This window comes from Myotis myotis, unplaced genomic scaffold, assembly GCF_014108235.1.
Source record: "Myotis myotis isolate mMyoMyo1 unplaced genomic scaffold, mMyoMyo1.p scaffold_m19_p_9, whole genome shotgun sequence".
Classification (NCBI taxonomy): Eukaryota; Metazoa; Chordata; class Mammalia; order Chiroptera; family Vespertilionidae; genus Myotis; species Myotis myotis.
The window spans coordinates 75594739-75614471 of NW_023416401.1; the positions used below are offsets into that span (position 1 = coordinate 75594739).

General features: G+C 40.1%; 1 protein-coding gene and 1 non-coding gene across 2 annotated transcripts in view; both read left to right on the forward strand.

Moving 5' to 3' along the window:
- Positions 1–19733, forward strand: part of PCSK2 (proprotein convertase subtilisin/kexin type 2) — a 256223-nt gene that overhangs the window by 162057 nt on the left and 74433 nt on the right. The gene's annotated exons all lie outside the window — the stretch shown is intronic.
- On the forward strand, positions 3321–3511 carry LOC118663900. The gene has a single exon (XR_004970199.1). It is a non-coding gene; the product is annotated as a U2 spliceosomal RNA (small nuclear RNA).

Genomic DNA, 19733 nt, shown 5'->3' on the forward strand with positions numbered 1-19733 from the left:
ATTTTTCACAAAAGAAAGAACCTTTAATTACTAACTGAAAAAAAAGGACCTTTAATGACTAACCAATAATTAAAACCTGAAACCAAGTGCAGGAAGCCAGGGCTTGGCTCTGAGCAATGTTCCTCACCATGAGGTGAGTTCTGTACTTTGATGGTGAATTCTGTACTTTGAATGTCGCACACACAGCCCTCCCAATGCGTGCTCTGCTAGGCAGGAGAATAAGATGTATTACAGTGTGGGGGTGGTATTTTCCCTAAGCTATGAAAATAGAAGGCTTATGTTTTATAGCTCAAACATTGCCAATTTTTTTTTTTTTGAATAATAGGTTTGCTGTAAGCTATTCAGAGAGCACTAGTTCAAGGACTCCCCTGGAGTCACTGCAAGCAAAAACGTGTTGGTTGATCTTCATGGTCCTCATTTTTCCCATCTGTAAAACAGGAACCATCATCTTCTCTGCTTCAGAATCAAAGGGATATAATGATTGTCCCTATTACTGATATGAACAATGGGTCTTCGTTAATCTTTGAAAAAATATAAATTGACCTTCCCAGAATGCTAAAGGCATAGATGCCCTCCTGGTACTGATCCTGGACCACCCTCCCGTCTCTTCTCCAATATAACCCATAGATCTACTCACACATGACTCCTCTCTTGTAGAGAATGTTCCAGAAGACTCCATACAAAGGAGCCAGTCCCTCTGTGGGTACAGTGTGGTAACCATACAGACACTGAGTTATCTGAGACAGCCAGTACCTAATTGGGATTCTTATGAAGCACCTTACAAACAGAGAATGTATACTCTGTGAATAAGACCAGAGTCAAGGTTCATAAACACTTCAACTAAAAAAACCCATAAGCGACCGCAATTATCCCATTCTACACAATGGTTTGGCTTGAGAGTTTTCATTTATCGCTTGTTTGGTCTTAGCTCACAAATCCATCGCCACTCTCACGGAGAGTTGACTGCTAGTCAAAACAGCACCACTCTCCCACTCTTCTCCCTGCTTTGATTCTGATATTTTGGCCTCTGCTGTTTGGTCCCTTTTGCCTCCTTGGCTTCTTCTGAACCTTAGCTGTCTTGGTACCCAGCATTTGTTGAGTATGTGCTATGTGCCCAGCCTCAGGTTTTACATGCATTATTGCATTTGCATTGCATGTGACCAATGAAGTAGGTACTTTCTTATCCACCTCTCCTAGATAGGAAACTGAAGATCAGAGAGGTTAGTGATCTGCCCTACCTCACACAGCCAGGCGAGAAGTGAAATGTGAAGTTCACCATCTATCATGCCCCACTCCAGGATCCCACAGCTCAGCAAAATGACACTATCATGGACACAATGACTAATGTCCCAACCATGGGAGTCATCCTTGACTCCTCTCTCACCCTCTCTCCCCTCAGTCACCAGATCTTCTGGTCCTAGCTCCACTATGCAATGCATCTATCTGTTTCTCTCCATTCCAACACTGACCTCCTGGACCAAGCCAACATCACTTCCCTCCTGGACCCCACAAAAGCCTCAGCTTCCTGCTTCTATTCTTTTTTTTTTTTTAATCCTAACTCAAGGATATGTTTTCATTGACTTTAAGAGAGAGAGGAAGGGGGAGAGAGAGAAAAATATTGTTTGCCTCCTGTACACGCCCTGATGGGGGATTGAACCCGCAACTTAGGTGTGCACCCTGACCGGGAATCGAATTCACATTTTTGGTGTACGGGACAAAACTCCAACCCAGTCACCCAGCCAGGGCCCTGCTTCCATTCTTGCCCTCTCAGATATCCTCTTCCCACAAGACCTCCTAGTAAAACTCATCTGGAGCCTCCCCCTGCACTTGGGACCCCACTCCTTCTTCTTCCGTGTGAGGCTTCTTGTGTCCTGGCTCCAGGCACTTATGCAGCCTCTCTCCAGCTCATTCTCTGTACGCCAGACCTTAGCTCCAGGACTGTTTCTAATTCAAGGCTTAGAAGGCTTAGACCAGGGGGTCCTCAAACTACAGCCCGCGGGCCACATGCAAATACAAATATTGTATTTGTTCCTGTTTTGTTTTTTACTTCAAAATAAGATATGTGCAGTGTGCATAGGAATTTGTTCATAGTTTTTTTTAAACTATAGTCCGGCCCTCCAACGGTCTGAGGGACAGTGAACTGGCACCCTGTCTAAAAAGTTTGAGGACCCCTGGTTAGACACTGGCTCTCCCCACAGGTGAACCATCTCAATTTAAGTATTACTCCCTGTTGGGTCCCTTCCTCATTCTCAAAATAGTCTGTAATTATATTTTTGGTTCTTGTTTTTTATGCCTCCCCCATTGGAATGTCAGCTGCAGGCACATAGGGGTCTTAACTGTATTGCCACCCTCTTCATCCTCAGGACAGGACAGTGGGTGGAACAGCGTAAATGACCTAGTTAGTGTTGGATGCGTGACGGGCTGATGAAGGGATTTACATTGCATGTGACCAATGAAGTAGGTACCTTCTTATCCACCCCTCCTAGGTAGGAAACCGAAACGTTCACCCCTATTTTCTTCTAGCCCTGCTTCCTCCTCAAAAAATCCCTCTCTCTGGCTTAGCTACACTCCTCCTTCTGTTCTCATGGTAGAAATTGTTTTTTCATACCTCAGTAAACACAGCATCTCACTATGATCGAAACGCGTCTGCTTAATGCCATCGGGAAGATAGTCTACATAGGAAATGAAAACTTCTCAGTACTTTCCACCTTCTGGGGAGAACTGGTATATTGTTCCATAGCCATAAACCAAGGCACAGAAGACCTGTCCATCCAGGTTGATGGGTACCCCACACGGGAGCAGCAGGAACTAGAGAAAGAATTAGAATGGTTGTCTTGATGCTTTCAGCTCATTCATTTGTAATACATGCAATCAGCAATAGCCTTTTGATTTTTCAAAACATGCATTCTCAAGCCAAACAATTAACCTAGGTTTTTCATACTCTTTTAAGTATCTAAAATACTTTAAATTTTTAAAAAAGATATTCATGGACATGTTCTTAGCTAATATGTTTTGCTTCTCCACTATTCCACTAGGAGAATGGAATCCCCAAAATGTGGAACTCTAGTCATAAGACTCTCTCTGGAAACATGTGGTATTATCAGGTCATCATTATTAATATTAAACTCACTGCGCCATATTTACAAATCCTTCCAAAGGAAAACAAACCTGCCCTGGAAACAATGCTTCTAATTATAAACATGCATGCTATTTGTTCTTCATAGGGAATGCTTAAAACATCAATTTAAATGCAAATAAATCTTACTGTTCTAAATTACATTCATTCCACTGTGTTGAAATTAATATAAAAAATAATATTGATCGCTTCTCAGCCTCTTGGCTAAGATCAAGTGTAGTATCTGTTCTTATCAGTTTAATATCTGATTCGCCCTCTACCTGAGGACAATATATTAAATGGATTTTTGGAGCAGGGAGATGGAATAGGAGCTTGCTCCATCCACTCCTCACATCGACCCGGTATTGCAGTACCTCCGGGAATGGTGCAAAAAATATTGAACACTAAATTCTGAGAATTAATATTGACACAATGAAAAAATAGTCTCGTTTCAATTTTTTGGAGGGAGAAGTCTTTTCTGTGCATGTGCTGTTTGTACTATAACTAGTGACTAAAACAGGATATCCCCAGAGCCTGACAGGGCTAATGTGTAGGCTTAACAAGACAGAAATATGGGGGGGGGGGGGGGGTAGGAAACAAATATTTATTTAAGTTACTATATATTATTTTAAAATAAATTATAAACACTAAAGAGCTATAAGGAGAGCCTGATCATTTCTCCTAAACATAAAGACAAAGAGGACCTTTGTCTCCTCTATAATCTCATCTAGGGGGTTGGAAAACTATGATCCACAAATAGGCCACTTGTTTTTGTAAATAAACTTTTAGCAGAACACAGCCAAGCGCATGTTGCTTAGGTTGCTTTCACAGTACAATAGCCAAGTGGAGTTTTTATGTCAGAGATCTTCAGACCCCAAAATACTAAAATTTTTACATTTTGACCCTTTAAGAAAAGTCAGCTGATATCCCCTGATCTAACCAGCTGTGTATCAAACATAGGAAAATGGTTTTGTTGGAAACATGAGTCCAGAGAGTTGCAATGTCGGTCCAGATACGGCTGTTATCACTTTCTAGCTAAGTGACTTCTGGCAAGCTGCTAAACATCTCTGGGGGCATAGCATCCTCATTTGTAAGCTGAGAAAATTGGACTCGTCTGTCGTAACTCTAGAATCTTACGAAACTCTCCTCCCTTCCAATAAAATCACTGATTAAGAAACAAAAGCCAAATTGGTTTTATAAGGAAATGAAATTGTCAAGTAGTTTGAAGCTACTTAACTTGCTTTTGAGAATAACAGACATAAAGTCAAAGTTATGTTCCTTTTTCATGCATGACGCTCTCTACATTAATCACTGTGGCAGAGTGAGCTCAAAGAGTTTTGCAGTCATTTACTGTCTTTGGATTTCCCCAAACCTGACCCTGAGGCATGGACTCACAGACCAGTAGCTCATTTAGAATACGGTCCCAGGAGCAAAGGTAGGGGAGGGACTCAAGTTAGGTGTGTGAAGAGAGTTACCACTGTGGGCAACTGGAGCTCAGTTCTGATGGGCAACCCCAAGACACAGGTTAGAACCTCTGAGGGGAAAGTTGGAGTATTAACACTCCAACTTCCATCAGTCATTGATGGAGGGCTGATACCAGGATGAAGGGCAAGCAATTTCCTATACTTCTGGGCTGCCAACATCATGAGCAAATTGGGCTCCAAAGATAAAGAGATGGAAACCTTGCCAAGGAGAGTTGAGTCAATATGCATTGAAATGCTAAAAGCAAAAGGTTACAAATGGGGCATCCAATAGCATCTCCTACACTTATAAAATCAAAGGTCTCCAAACTTTTTTTTGTATATACATTTTCAATTTTTTATTTTTTATTGAAATTTATTGAGGTAACATTGGTTCACAAAATCATACAGGTCTCGAGCATACAACTCAACAAAACATCATCTGCACACTGCATTGTGCACACATTGCCCCAAGCAAAGTTTCTTTCCATCCCCATTTTCCCCACTTTTGCCCACCGCCACCTAGCCCCCAATTCAAAGAGGCCCAGTGCACAAATTTGTGCACTGTGGGGGGGCGGGTGTCCCTCAGCCTGGCCTGCTCCCTTTCGCAGTTCTAGACCCCTTGGGGGATGTCCGCCTGCTGGCTTAGGCCCACTCCCTGGCAGTTGAACATCCCCCGAGGAGTCCTTAGTGCCGCCGCGGAAGGCGGGGAGGCTCCTGCCACCACCGCTGCGCTCACCAACGGTGAGCCCAGCTTCTGGCTGGCTTCTGGTTGAGCGGCACTCCCCCTTTGGGAGCACACTGACCATCAGGGGGCAGCTCCTGCGTTGATGGTCAGTGCGCATCATAGCACCCATTTGTTCCACCGTTTGGTTGATTTGCATATTAGGGTTTTATTATATAGGATATATATATATATATATATATATATATATATATATATATATATATATTAAAGGCCCAATGCACGAAATTCATGCAAGGGGCTCGGCCTAAGGCAAGCTGTGATGGGCTGCCTCATCCTCACAGCTCTGGGTTGTCCAGAAGGACGTCCGTCCAAAAGGACATCTGGTCTAATTAGCATATTATGCTTTTATTATATATATATATATGTATATAGTTTTTGACTAATCCCTTCACCTTCTTTCATCCATTCCCCTAACCCCCTCTGACAGCTGTCAATCTGTTCAATGTAATCATGCCTCTGTTTCTATTTCATTCATCAGTTTACTTTGTTCATTCGATTTCACATATAAGTGATATAATATGGCATTTGTTTTTCTCTGACTGGCTTATTTCACTTGGCATAATAATCTCCAGGTACATTCATGCTGCCAAAAAAGATAAGATATCCCTTTTTTATGGCCAAGTAGTATTCCATTGTGTATATGTAACACAGCTTTTTTATCCACTCATCTACTGATGGGCACTTGGGCTGTTTCCAGATCTTGAATGTTATAAATAACACTGCAATGAACATAGGGGCGCATATATTCTTTCAAATTAGTATTTCGGGTTCTTTGGATATATTCTCAGAAGTGAGATTGTGGGTCAAAAGGCAGTTCCATTTTTAATTTTTTGAGGAAATTCCATACTGTTTTCCACAGTGGCTGCACTAGTCTGCATTCCCACCAACAGTGCACGAGGGTTCCCTTTTCTCCACAACCCCACCAGCACTTATTGTTTGTTGATTTATTGATGATAGCTATTTTGGAAGGCATGACATAATATCTCATTGTAGTTTTAATTTGCATTTCTCTAATGATTACTGAAGTTGAGCATTTTTTTATATATCTATTGGCTATCTTTATGTCCTCTTTGGAAAAGTGTCTATTCAGGTTTCCCATTTTTTAATTGGGTTGTTTGTCTTCTTGCTGTTGAATAGTTTAATCTTTCTATATTTTGGAAATGAATCCCTTATCAGATGAATCATTGGCAAATATGTTCTCCCATGCAGTGGGCTTTCTTGTTGTTTTGTTGATGGTTTCTTTTGCTGTGCAAAAGCTTTTTAGTTTGATATCGTCCCATTTATTTTTTCTTTTGTTTTACTTGCCTAAGGAAGGTAGATCTGTAAAAATACTGCTATGAGAAGTGTCTAAAATTTTACTGCCTATGTTTCTTCTAGGATTTTTATGGTCTAGTGATTTATATTTAACTCTTTAATCCATGTTGAGTGTATTCTGTGTATGTTTGTAAGGTGATGGTCTAATTTCATTTTTTTGCATCTATCTGTCCAACATTTTCAACCCCATTTATTGAAGAGACTGACTTCACCCTATTGTATTCTCTTGCCTCCTTTGTCAAATATTAATTGACCATAAAGGTGTGGGTTAATTTCTGGGCTCTCTATTCTGTTCCATTGATCTATATGTCTGTTTTCATGCCAGTACCATGCTGTTTTGATTACTGTGACCTTTTAGCATAGTTTGATATCAAGCAGTGTAATACCTCCAACTTTAGTTTTCTGTCTCAAAATTGCTGAGACTATTCTGAGTATTTTGTGGCTCCATATAAATGTTTGTATTACTTGTTCTAGATCTGTGAGATATACCATTGGTATTTTAATAGGAATCCATTTGAATCTGTAGATTGCTTTGGATAGTATGGACATTTTAATGATGTTCATTTTTTTCTATCCATGAACACCGTATATGCTTATGCTTATTTGCATCTTCCTCGATTTCTTTCTTCGGTTATCTTATAATCTTACAAGTACAAGTCTTTTACCTCTTTCGTTAAATTTATTTTTTGTTGTTGCAATGGTAAGTGGGATTGTTTTCTTAATTTCTCTTTTTAAAAATTCATTATTGGTGTACAAAAATGCCACCAATTTCTGAATAGTAATTTTGCATCCTCCTACTTTGCCGAATTCATTTATTAAATTTAGCAGTTGTGAGTTTCTTTTTTATGGAGTCTTTTTTATGCATTCTCTAAGGTTTTCTATATACATTATCATCTCATCTGCGAATAAGAACAGTTTCACTTCCTCCTTCCCAATTTGGATGCCTTGTATTGCTTCTTTGTACTTGATTACAGTACTATGTTGAATAAGAATGGTGAAAGCATACATCCCTGTCTTGTTCCTGATCTTAAGGGAAATGCTTTTAGCTTTTGCCCATTGAGTATGACGTTGGCTGTGGGTTTACCATATATGGCCTTTATTGTGTTGAGGTATAAATCCCTCTATTCCCACTTTGCTGAGACTTTGTATCATAAATGGGTGCTGAATGTTATCAAATGCTTTTTCTGCATCTATTGATTATGATCATGTAATAATTTTTATCCTTTATTTTGTTTATGTGGTGTATCATGTTCATTGATTTGCAAATATTGTAACAACCCTTGGTCTCCAAACTTTTTAATCACAGATCACTATATAAAATTTTTGAGCAGGCTCTTCAAATATACTTACAGTTATTTATTCACACAAGGTATGTGTGTACTACTGTAATAATGGACTATGGTTAAGCCCTACCCATGTGGCTCAGTGGTTGAGCTTCAACCCATGCACCAGAAGGTCACCGGTTCAGTTTAAGGTCAGGGCACATGCTTGGGTTTTGGGCTCAATCCCCAACAGGGTACGTGCAGGAGGCAGCCAATTAATGTTGATGTTTCTCTCTCATTGATGTTTCTACCTTGATCTCCCTTCTCCCTAAAAAGATCAATAAAAACATATTTTAAAAAAAATAAATAAGCCCGGCCGCGGTGGCTCAGTGGTTGAGGGTTGATCTATGAACTAGGAGGTCAGGGTTCATTTTTTAGTCTCCCACAATATCTATTGGTCAGGAATTCAGGAACAGCTTGGCTGGATAGTTCTGGTTCAGGGTGTCTCATGAGATTGCAGTCAAAAACTTGGTCAGGGCAGTGGTTATCAGAAGGCTCTGCTGGGGCTACAGGATCCAATTCCAAGGTGGTTCCCATGGGGTGGCTCCTGGCAGAAGGCTCAGTTCCTCTCCTTGGGTGGGCTTCTGTGAACTATTTGAGTATCCCCATGGCATCATAGCTGGCTTCCCTCAGAGCAAGTAGTCCTAGAGAGGGAGCAAGGTGGAAGCTGCAATGTCTCTCATGATCTAGCCTCAGAAATCACCCACTGCCATTTTGCAGTAACTTGCTGGTTATAAGGGTCAGCATGTTATTGTGGGAGACTCTAATGCAAAGTCATGAATACCAGGAAGCAAGAATCACTGGGGGCCAGCTTGGAGGCAGAGATATGTTGGTGAATAAAGCAGACATAGTCCCTACCCAGAGACTTTGTTGTCTAGAAGGGAAAATAGACTCCAAACCAATAATTCCAGAAATAATTGTTTACTTACAACTGTGGGGCTTTGCCGTGATGAAAGAGTACTAGGTCCTATAAATGTGTTTAGCCAGGGGAATTTGATCTGGTCTGCTGGTTGAGGGAAGGTCTCCCTGCAGAAGAGATACTTGCTCTAATGCCTTGAGGATGAGGAGGAGTTAGCCAGGTATCTGGCAGCAGAGGGAACAGCTCGTGCAAAGGCCCTGAGGCAGGAATATGCTCAGCCCTTTTAAGGATCTGAAAGAAGCTGTTGTGTGTGTTGGAGGAATAGGGGAGTATATCAACCCAGGAAGAAAGTGACCCAGATGACCCTGGAGAAGTAGAAAAGGACCAGGTTGTGTGGATTTTGTGAGTCATAAGAATTTGTGACTTCATCTACAAGCAAAGGATGAAGTCACAGATGAGGGTTGGGGAACACATCTGGATTTGGTATTTTTCAAAGATCTGTCTGCTACTGAGATGGATTGAGGGTGGACGAGAATGGAAGCAGAAAGATCTATAGGGAGGTTTATCTAGAAGAAATACTATTTGCAGAAGAGCTCTTGTGCTTTTAAAAGAAAGAGAAAATGTAAGGTATCCTGAATTTAGCAGACACTCACAAAATATTAATTGCTTCCCTCTTCCTCTTCCTCTTAAAAGCAAACAAATAACTCAGGAACATTTAAAATTAGGTGCTATCTGCAAAACAAATGTCTCTAAAAAGAGCAGACAAAAATATTGTCAAATACTGCAGGCCTCATTAGGCACCTTGTAAGCTAAGCCACCAGGGCCTAGGAGCCCTGTCTGTGGAAAACACAGAAGAGGAGTCAGCAGCAATTCTAAGGCCTCGCTCCACATCAGCAGGAACCCGGACCAGCCCACAGAGAGCTCTGAATAGTACTTACAGTGCTTAATCAGAAAGCATGCAGCGTTGATCTGGAAATTAATTGGATGCTCAGGTTTTTTTGCACCTCATGGAGAGTTAGATATTACAAAGATTTTGACAGGAATATATTTAGTAAGAGTATCACTCATGTGCAGTCCCAAGCAGGGACCCATATCGACTTTGGGGCTCATTATTTCCTGAGAAACAATGGACACTTGCTTAGTAAAGCTCTTTTGATTATGATGATGAAACACATTGCTCAGAGTGTCTTTAATAGCTAGAGAGGAATTGGACCAGATCTGCGGTTTTCTAAATATGACCCACTGTGCTATGATTTATTTAATCATTTCTAAGCGACCCACTATTTTAACTTAAGTTAAAATAACTTAACTTGGATTATATGTAAAGGTGACTATGAATATCTACTGCATGACCCTAAGGAAACAAAGGCTCTTTGGTACATCAAAAGGATGTGAAAATATGCTCAGATCTGGGCCCACCTGCCAAAAGACAGAGAGACCAACCAGTCTTCTGGACTGACCTCCCCTGGCAGGGACCAGCACTCATTCATTTATTACCTGGGGAGGGGCAGGGGCTGAAATGAATAAGGGCCCAGTACCGTGTTTACTACTGTGCTATGATTTATTTGATCATTTCTTAAGCAACCCACTATTTTAACTTAAGTTAAAATAAGTGAACTTAGAGTGTATTTAAAAGTGACTGTAGCCCTAGCTGGTTTGGCTCAGTGGATAGAGCGTCCGCCTGCAGACTGAAGAGCCCCGAGGTTCAATTCTGGTCAAGGGCACATGCCCAGGTTGAAAGCTCAATCCTCCATAGGGGGCATGCAAGAGGCAGCCGATCAATGATTCTCTCCCATCATAGATGTTTCTGTCTCTCTCTCCCTCTCCCTTCCTCTCTGAAATCAATAAAAATATATTTAAATGTATATATAGTAGAAGCCCAGTGCACGAATTCGTGCACCAGTGGGGTCCCTCAGCCTGGCCTGTGGGATTGGGCTGAAACTGGCTCTCCGACATCCCCCGAGGGGTCCTGGATTGGGAGAGGGCACAGGTCAGGCCAAGGGTCCCCCACCGAGGGACCCCCCACTGGTGCATGATCAGGGACAGGGAGGGATATGGGAGGGCTCCAGAACGTGTCTGGCCCATCTCACTCAGTCCTGATCAGCCGGACCCCAGCAACAAGCTAACCTACAGGTCAGAGCATCTGATCCTGGTGGTCAGTGCACATCATAGCCAGCGGTTGAATGGCCTTAGCATATCATTAGCATATTACGCTTTGATTGGTTGAACAGTTGACCAGTCACTGGACAACCAGACACTTAGCATATTAGGCTTTTATTATATAGGATATAAAGGAGACTGTACATTACCACCCTAAATAATGTACAGTCAGAAGAGATACATCAGCCCTAAAATTCCTAAGGAAACAAAGGCTCTTTGGTATGTAGGAAACCTTTAGCCTTTGCTCTATACTATAGAGTCTATAGGAAAATACCTACAGATGTACCTAAGATTAGCATTTGCAGGTGGCAAAACCTACCAGCGACCTCGTACATTGCTAATGGGTACAATCCCTTTGGAAGAAGGTTTAGCAGTCTCTTACAAAGTTAAATACACACTTGCCATTCAAACAGCAATCTTACTTCTAAGTATTTACCTAAGAGAAATGAAAACATATGTTCATAAAAAGACATAAACAAGAATGTTCATAGAAGCTTTGTTCATATTAGCAAAACTTGAAATAATACAAATGCCCATCAATATGTGAATGGATAAATAAAACTGTAATGTGTTTATACAATAGAATACTATTCCCAACTAAAGGAACAAACTAGTGATGCATATACAGTAAAACCTTGATATAACGGGCTAATTTGGGTGAGGAGGTGTCCATTAAAGCCAAAAATCCATTATATAATAAAGTAGGTTTTCCGAATGTATTAAAAATGTGATAAATTAGTTAATTTACCTATTTTTACTTATGTAGACATGTGTGTGTAATTAAAATGAAGTAAGTATGAAAAGTTTAATTTCACAGAAAAGTTTTCTACATGTATTACAGTAATTGTAAACTTATACCGAATAAGTCTAGCAAATGCGTGTATTCCCCAGTCACCAGAAGTAAATAAATGCACATGGCTGGAGCATAGATTAGTGCACCTGGGTACATCAGCTGGCACATGTTAAAACTGCTGCAGAGCCCTGGCCAGTGTTGCTCAGAAGTTAGAGTGTCGGCCTGAGCACCGAAGAATTGTGGGTTCGATTCCCTGTCAAGGGCCTGTACCTGGTTGCAGGTTCGATCCCCTGCTGCCAGTTGGTGCCTGTGCAGGAGGCAGCCAATCCATGTGTCTCCCTCACACAGATGTTTCTCTCTCTCTCCCTTTCTCTCTCTCTCTCTCTCTCTCTCTCTCTCTCTCTCTCTCTCTCTCTCCTTCTTTCTCTCTCCCATTCCCTACATCCCTTCCACTCTCTAAAAAATCAATGGAAAAAATATCCTCAGATGAGGACTAACAATAAAAACTGCTGCAGAAAGTCACATCATGAGACCATAGAGCCAATTAACACTCATGATGGGGTGTGATCACATGCTAATCATTCACCAAACATTGGGTGACTGTTGGATTTAAATATGTCGTCCATAGTTATAGATAAGCAATGTTTATTCATGTCAATGAAATTACTAGTTTCTTTTTCCAACATAATAGCCTGTTCGCTAAAATTTGTTTAAAATAACAGTGAATTGCCCTAACTGGTTTTGCTCAGTGGATAGAGCGTCAGCCTGCTGACTCAAGGGTCCCAGGTTTAATTCCGGTCAAGGCATGTACCTTGCTTGCGGGCACATCCCCAGTAGGGAGTGTGCAGGAGGCAGCTGAATCAATGTTTCTCTCTCATCGATGTTTCTAACTCTCTTTCCCTCTCCCTTTTTCTCTGTAAAAAATCAATAAAAAAAATATTTTTAAAAAATAAAATAACAGTGAATTAATAACAAAAAAATAACCTCCTGATTTAACTGTAAGCAAGCCTTGGTTAAAAGAATTTTAAAATTAACAGGGTGTTAATTTTCACATATGACATATGGACTGGAATTTTTGCCTGCTAAATCCTAAGTCCGTTAAATCAAGGTCCATAATTTTGAGGGTTTACTGTAATAAAAGAGATGAATCTCCAAAGCATGATAGCTAAAGAAGACAAACACAAAAGAACACATACCCTTTGTTTCCATTTACACGAAATTCTTTAAAAAAAAAAAAAAAGGCAGAGTTAAGTTACAGTAAATGAAATCAGAAGAGGGGTTGACCCAGGGGAGTGGAGATTAACTGAGAAGGACCTGAGAGAACTTTCTGAGGAAATGGGACGGGACTATATGATTACCCTGATGGTCACGTAGGTGTAGACACTGCCAAGCTCATCAGGCTACACACTTAACATCACACATTTTACTACAGATAAATTATATCTCAATAAAAATGCTATTTTAAAATAATCTATTGGCAAAAGAGCCAATTTAGAAGTCAATTGCTACTGAGAATGCTCTGTGAATGTGGGAAGAATGAGAGTGGGAACCTGACCCCTGTCCTGAAAGTTCAGCTTTTTCACCACCCACCTGGGAGAGGATGTGTTCCCACCCACCTCCCTAAGTAGGCTCTAGCAGAAGAGAAGGAAATAATGTTGGCTGAGTGGCTCAGTTGGTTGGATCATCCTCCTGTTCACCAATAGGTAGCACGTTCAATTCCTGGTCAGGGCACATACCCAGGTTGCCAGTTCAATCAGTGCCTGTATCACCAAAAGCATATTTTTTGTTAAATGGAGTTAAACTCTTTCTGAACTGGAGGCACTCGATTGATGCTGCTCTTTCTCCCCTTTCCTCTCTCTAAAAATCAATTTAAAAATTTTTAAAAAGAAAAGAAGATAATAGATGACAAGACACTTGGGAACTCCCAAACACTGTCACCATACAGGCTAAATGGGGAATTCTTTAATCATGATTACCAAGTTCCTAGAACTTTATCACTGTGGCTCTTTCTATATTTGCATTTTTAATATGGAAGAGAGCCTTGCTCATAATAAAACAGATTCTAGACATTTCAAAAGTATAGGTAAAATAAAAACTACAATTTCCCTTCTCTCTGCTCTCCTACCTCTCCTCTGTGAATCCTACTCACTTCCTGATTTGGGTGATGTGGCATTTTTATGTGTATCCTTCAAGATTTTTTTCCCCAAAACTGGAATCATTCAGTAGATCGTGTCATGCAATCTGCTCTTTTATTTAATGGACTCTCTCTCATAGTGTGGATACACCATAGCTGATTTACCCAAGCCCCTAAAGATTGACATTTTTATTTTCCCCCAATGTTTTGCTATTATAAACATAGATCTTTAAATTCTTGAATGAAAGTCTCTTTAGAATAAATTTCTAGAAGTGAAATTTCTTGTGTCAAGGAGTACAGATGACTTTAATTTTTATAAACATTTTCAGTTTAGTTTCTGAAAACATTGAACCAATTTACAGTCCTCCCAAGAGCCTCACTTCTCATTTTGATCTCAGAGGAAAAAGGAGGTGGAGAGAATGTTGTAATGATCAAACACTTTCCACTACCCTTGAAAAGCAAGGGTGATGCTGAAGCCCACACATCCCTGTCTTCACTGCTGACTTGAAATTTCCATAATGAGGAAACAAAACGCATGATTTTTTAAAAAATCTAATGCAATGAGATTAATGAGAGTTGAGAGCCTATGACTGGAACATTTGCTGGTTAATAAATTTAGGGATGGAAACAGTGTTGTGTCAATTATCGTAATTAACCAGAGATGAAGAAGAATTGAAGGGAGCCTCCCTTGCCAGCCAAACCTCAACCTAAATGCTGAGTAATGAGCTACTGTTGAGGATAGGAAAACCAGAACTCCAGGGCTGGGCTAGGACTGGGAAAAGGATGCAGCTCTCATTCTCCAAAATATGTGTTAGGCTCTCAGAAACAGGGTTCCATGCTGCCTCGGCCTCCCAAAGGACCCCAGTCTCCTACAACTTGCCCTTCAGGAAATAGGACAGCTTCCAACAAACACATTTGGCTGTATCCCCAAAGGTATATTTTTTGTTAAAGGGAGTTAAACTCTTTCTGAACCTGAAATACTATGACCCTGAAGGAAAGTTACTTTGTCTCTGTGATGACATGCACAAACAGGGAAAACACCAAAGGCAACAATTTAGCATCTTGCTGACCAGCTCGGAGAGAATTCATGACCTCGCAGTAGTCAGTTTGGCTGAAAATAGTTCTTTAGTATAAGAAAAAAAAAAGAAAAAGGTTTGAGGGAAAAGGCTGCACATTCCAAAGCTATGACTAGAAATCCTTTCTAATGCTCCACCAGGATAAGAGCATTTGACTTATTATCACATAAAATCACTCTAGTTGGGTAGCCAATTGCTATTTTTTAATTCACTTTTTATTTACAGAAAGTAAAATTTGCTCTTTTTTTTTTTTTTTTTTTTTTTTTTGGTGCACTGTTCTGAGTTTGGCAAACACATAGAATCATATAATTACCACTACAATCAAGAGAAAGAACATCCCCATCACTCCCAAAATTCCCGCATGCTGCCCCTATGAGGTCAACACCTCCCCAGCCCCCACCCTTCGCTCCTGGCAACGATGGATCTGTTTTCTGTCACTATAGTTTTGCCTTCTCTAGAGAATGTCACCATATACACAGAATCCTACAGTCTATAGCCTTTTGAACCTGGCTTGTTCCATGCATTTGTGATTCATGTATGTAGTTGGGTGTATCAAAACGCCTTTCTTTTAATGCTGTGTGGTATTCCACTGTGTGGATGTGCCACAGTTTGTTTATTCATTCTCCAGTTGTGGGACATTGGATGACTTCCAATTTAGGCACTTATAAAGTCAGCATTTATATTTGCACACAGGCTTTAGTATAAAATGAAGATTTCCTTTACCTTGGGATTGCTGGGTCATTTGGTAACACAACTGCTATTAATCTCTAGACAATAATAACCATCCTCAGAGTGCAAGGAGACTAGAAACAGTTCAGTTGCACTGAGGGTAAGGAATGCTCTTCCCCATGAATACTGTTCTCACTTACGTAGCATGGGTCTGGGAGTGAATGGGCTGTGATCTGGGCTTGTCTGGGCAGCCATTCTAGCTTCACCTCTAGCATGGCATAAGGAACTCAAGATGTGGACCCTGAGGTTTCCATCTAATGAGTCCAGAAAATCACTTGCCCACTTTTATTTTATCCCCTAAGTCAAGCTAAATCAAAATATTTCATTTCCTTTCCTTTTCCCATCAATTTTTGTATCTTAAAAGTTTTATAAAGATTTATAGACAAACAGAGATACTGGCATTTTTAACTGAATGAAATAAATTTAAATGGAATTCTGATTATTTTCCATTTGAATTTTTAAAAATTATATACAATTTCCAAACTTAAACATTAAATGTGAAATTATGTGATTATATTTTCAGATAGCTAAAAACATATAATATTATCATGATTTATAGTCCCTACTAATTTCAACTTTTCAACATAATTTTTAATGTTTTTTTCTTCAAAAAGATAAATATTTTTTTAATATATTTTATTGATTTTTTACAGAGAGGAAAGGAGAGAGATAGAGAGTTAGAAACATCGATCAGCTGCCTCCTGCACATCTCACACTGGGGATGTGCCTGTAACCCAGGTACATGCCCTTGACCGGAATCGAACCTGGGACCTTTCAGTTGGCATGGCCAACGCTCTATCCACTGAGCCAAACCGGTTTCGGCAAGATAAATATTTTTAAATGTTCCTTTTCTATAACAATTGAGCACAGCTGAATTAAATCCAATGAGTATTGGATGGAGGCTAAAGGTTTACTATTGCAGCATCATTAATGATTCTTTCTTGTTTCAATTGAATTAAGTTTATGAGGCCTCTATTTTTCCCTATTGTCAGCTTATTTCATTTTTCCATTTTCAACTTGTTTTTCTAAAATAATAAGGGAAAATGCCATTAAAATATGCAAATTATGCTACTTATAACACCACCATAGCTAAATGTGGTATAAATAAAGTGTGATGACACTAGCACATTTTTAAAAAGAGGTTTTGGGATATTAACATTTAATTTACAAATATATAAGTAATGAAAGGTGAATGTTTAAGGTTTGGAAACCCTTGGAAGCATACTTACGTTGTTCTGCCCATTTAAAAAAAAATCTTATTTTAGTAATTCTGTTAATGTACAGAAACAAGCAAGTTCCACCTCATAACTCCCATCACCATCATGTCAAATGATATTGGAGTCTACAAAGTGATTTAGACAGCCATTTGTCTTGTAATTAGTTTATTCATTCAGTATGCATGGAAAGTCTGCTACGTGCATAGTGGCATCAAGTAAATGGCACAGTCTACATCCTTGAACCACTTTCAGTGAACCGGAGGGGATGGAGAAGTAAGGCAAGTCTGATGGGAGGGTATCTGTCCAGAGCACAGTGTCATGTGGGAAGGGCTCTTGCTGAATGAGATGATATTTGAGCTGACTGAAGTCAGCCAGATTTAAGGAGGAGAGAATTCCAGACAGATGCAATATTGGAGGATGGGCATGGATGGAGCTACATGCAGAGGAGTGGAAAAAGATAACACGAGAGCTGTGGATTTGTTTCCTGGGACTGTTATAACAAAGTCCCACAAACTAGGTGGCTTGAAACAACAGAAATGTATTCTCTCACAGTTCTGGAGGCTAAAAGTCCAAAATCAAAATATCAGCAGGGCTGGAGTCTCTGAGGGGGATTCTTTCTGTTCCATGCCCACTTGGTGGTGGTTGTGGGAAACCCTTGGCTTTCATTGGCTTGTAGACCCATCACTCCAATTTCTGTCTCCATCTTCACCTGGTGTTGTCCTCCTTTTGTATCTTTTTGTCTATCCCTTCACATGGCCTTCCTCTAAGGACATCAGTCACTGGATTTAGGGTCCACCCTGGTCTAATATGACTTCATTTAACCTGCAAAGACACTATATCCAAGGAAGGTCACATTCCCTGCGGCTGTGTACCCCAGACCAGAGTTATGACTTCAACATATCTTATGGGGAGATGCACTTCAACAAGCAGGATTCTACAAACTACAGCCCGCCCACTGCTTTTTTGTTGTTGCTGCTTGTGAATAAAGTTTTAGGGGAACACAGCCACACCCATTTGTTTACATTTAATTTGTTTACAATGTTGGCTATTTTCCAACTACAAAGACTGAAATGAGTCATTGTCACAGAAACCATAGGGTTCCTAAGGCCTAAAACATTACCCTCTGGCCCTTTCCCGAAAAGGTTTGGTGACTCCTGAGCTAGAGAGAAACTGGTAGTAGGCCAATCATGAATGGCCTTTGAGGTGAAGCTGAAGAGTAAGAACTTGACCCTGAAAACTCCAGGACATGTAATGCGGTGTTGATTAGAAGCATACAAATGCAAAATGAGATGGAGACATCACAAAAGAAAGTGGAGTGAATGAGGGATTTTCAGGCCCCAAGGAGACACATTGGTGATTAGAGGAGAGAAGTGGGAGAACCTTCAGTGGAGGGGGGAGAATGAAATGTTCACTTTTGTGACTTCAACCGTTTCCATGCTGGGTTATCAGAAAATCAAGGAACATACTGAGATGTAATTGAAGGGGAATTGTTGGAGTTGGAGGTGAAGGCCGTGAAGTGGGAAGGCAGAAGGATCATATGAACATTTTTCATGGTCCTTAGAAACGCCGAGAGCAGTGTTGGCAACATGGGTGGCAAGGAACCCCATGAATCCAGGACATGCCATTAGCAAAAGGTCTAGGGCATAGTATTTCCTTCCCAAGAGATCAGTGTCCGTAACTCAATAGGTACAACCCTTGTGCAAAGTGATTCTGTGATTAATGTGGATTCTGGTGTTCCATCCTTGTAGCAACTTAATAAGATATGTGCACAGCCTCCAAATGAAAGTCGTAATCACTTTTCCATGGTTTATGCATTATGAAGTCGGATTCTCATCACAAATGCCGACAAAGTTTTTTGGCTTCAAAACCAATTAAAATGATGAATAGCTGTGAAAGGAACCAGGAGTGCATTTAATCTTTCTCCAGAACAGTTGGAGATCAGTACTTTGTTGTGTGACATTTCGCATTAGCTGGGAACAAAAACTGGTCTCGTTTAAAGGTAAAACTCAAACAACTTCTTCATGAAAGAGAACTGATCCACTTGGCTTTTTTCCAGCTCTACGTAAACACTAAGGTATTTATAATGTGCCTTGTGCTTCCTTTTCGCTTGTCTCTCAAGGTGATAACACTCTATTTCCATCATCTCCTCTTAGCAAGGTTATCCTAAAAAAAATCGCTCAAGTCGAGATTAACGGTTTGAAGCAAAAAGTGACAAGAGAGAAGATGGATGACAAGTTTTGAGTTTAATTTACTATGGATACAAAAATGAGTGGCAGCTCAAAGGCCTGAATTTCCCCCATCTTGCTGCCATTTAATATATCTTAGGCATTTATGCTCCTACTCAGTGCTAAGGGTACTAGAATAAGCAAGATGCTCAGTCTCCTAATTTCTTTCTTTACTTTCTATTATAAGAAACAACTGTAGATGCCATGCATTACAAAGAGAATGAGTCTGAGTCAGAAGATCTAATTTTTAGCACTAACTCAGCCACTTTCAGCTGAAAACCTTGAGCAAATTCATAACCTCATTGAGCCTCAGTCTTCTTATCTATAAAGTTGTTGTTACAATATTCAATTCATAAAACTGCTGTGAGGCTCAAATGAAATCAATTTGTGCTGAATTATACACATATATAAAACATACATGTGTATGTATAATAAAAATAGTAATAGACCTCTGTGCAGTATATTTATTATTCACATTGCTATGCTTTTGATAGGAGGAAAATACATATTTAAGACAAAGTCCCCAAGTTGGACAGAACATCGCCTTCGACAAGGTGACTCAGCTATCAGTGAACTTGTCT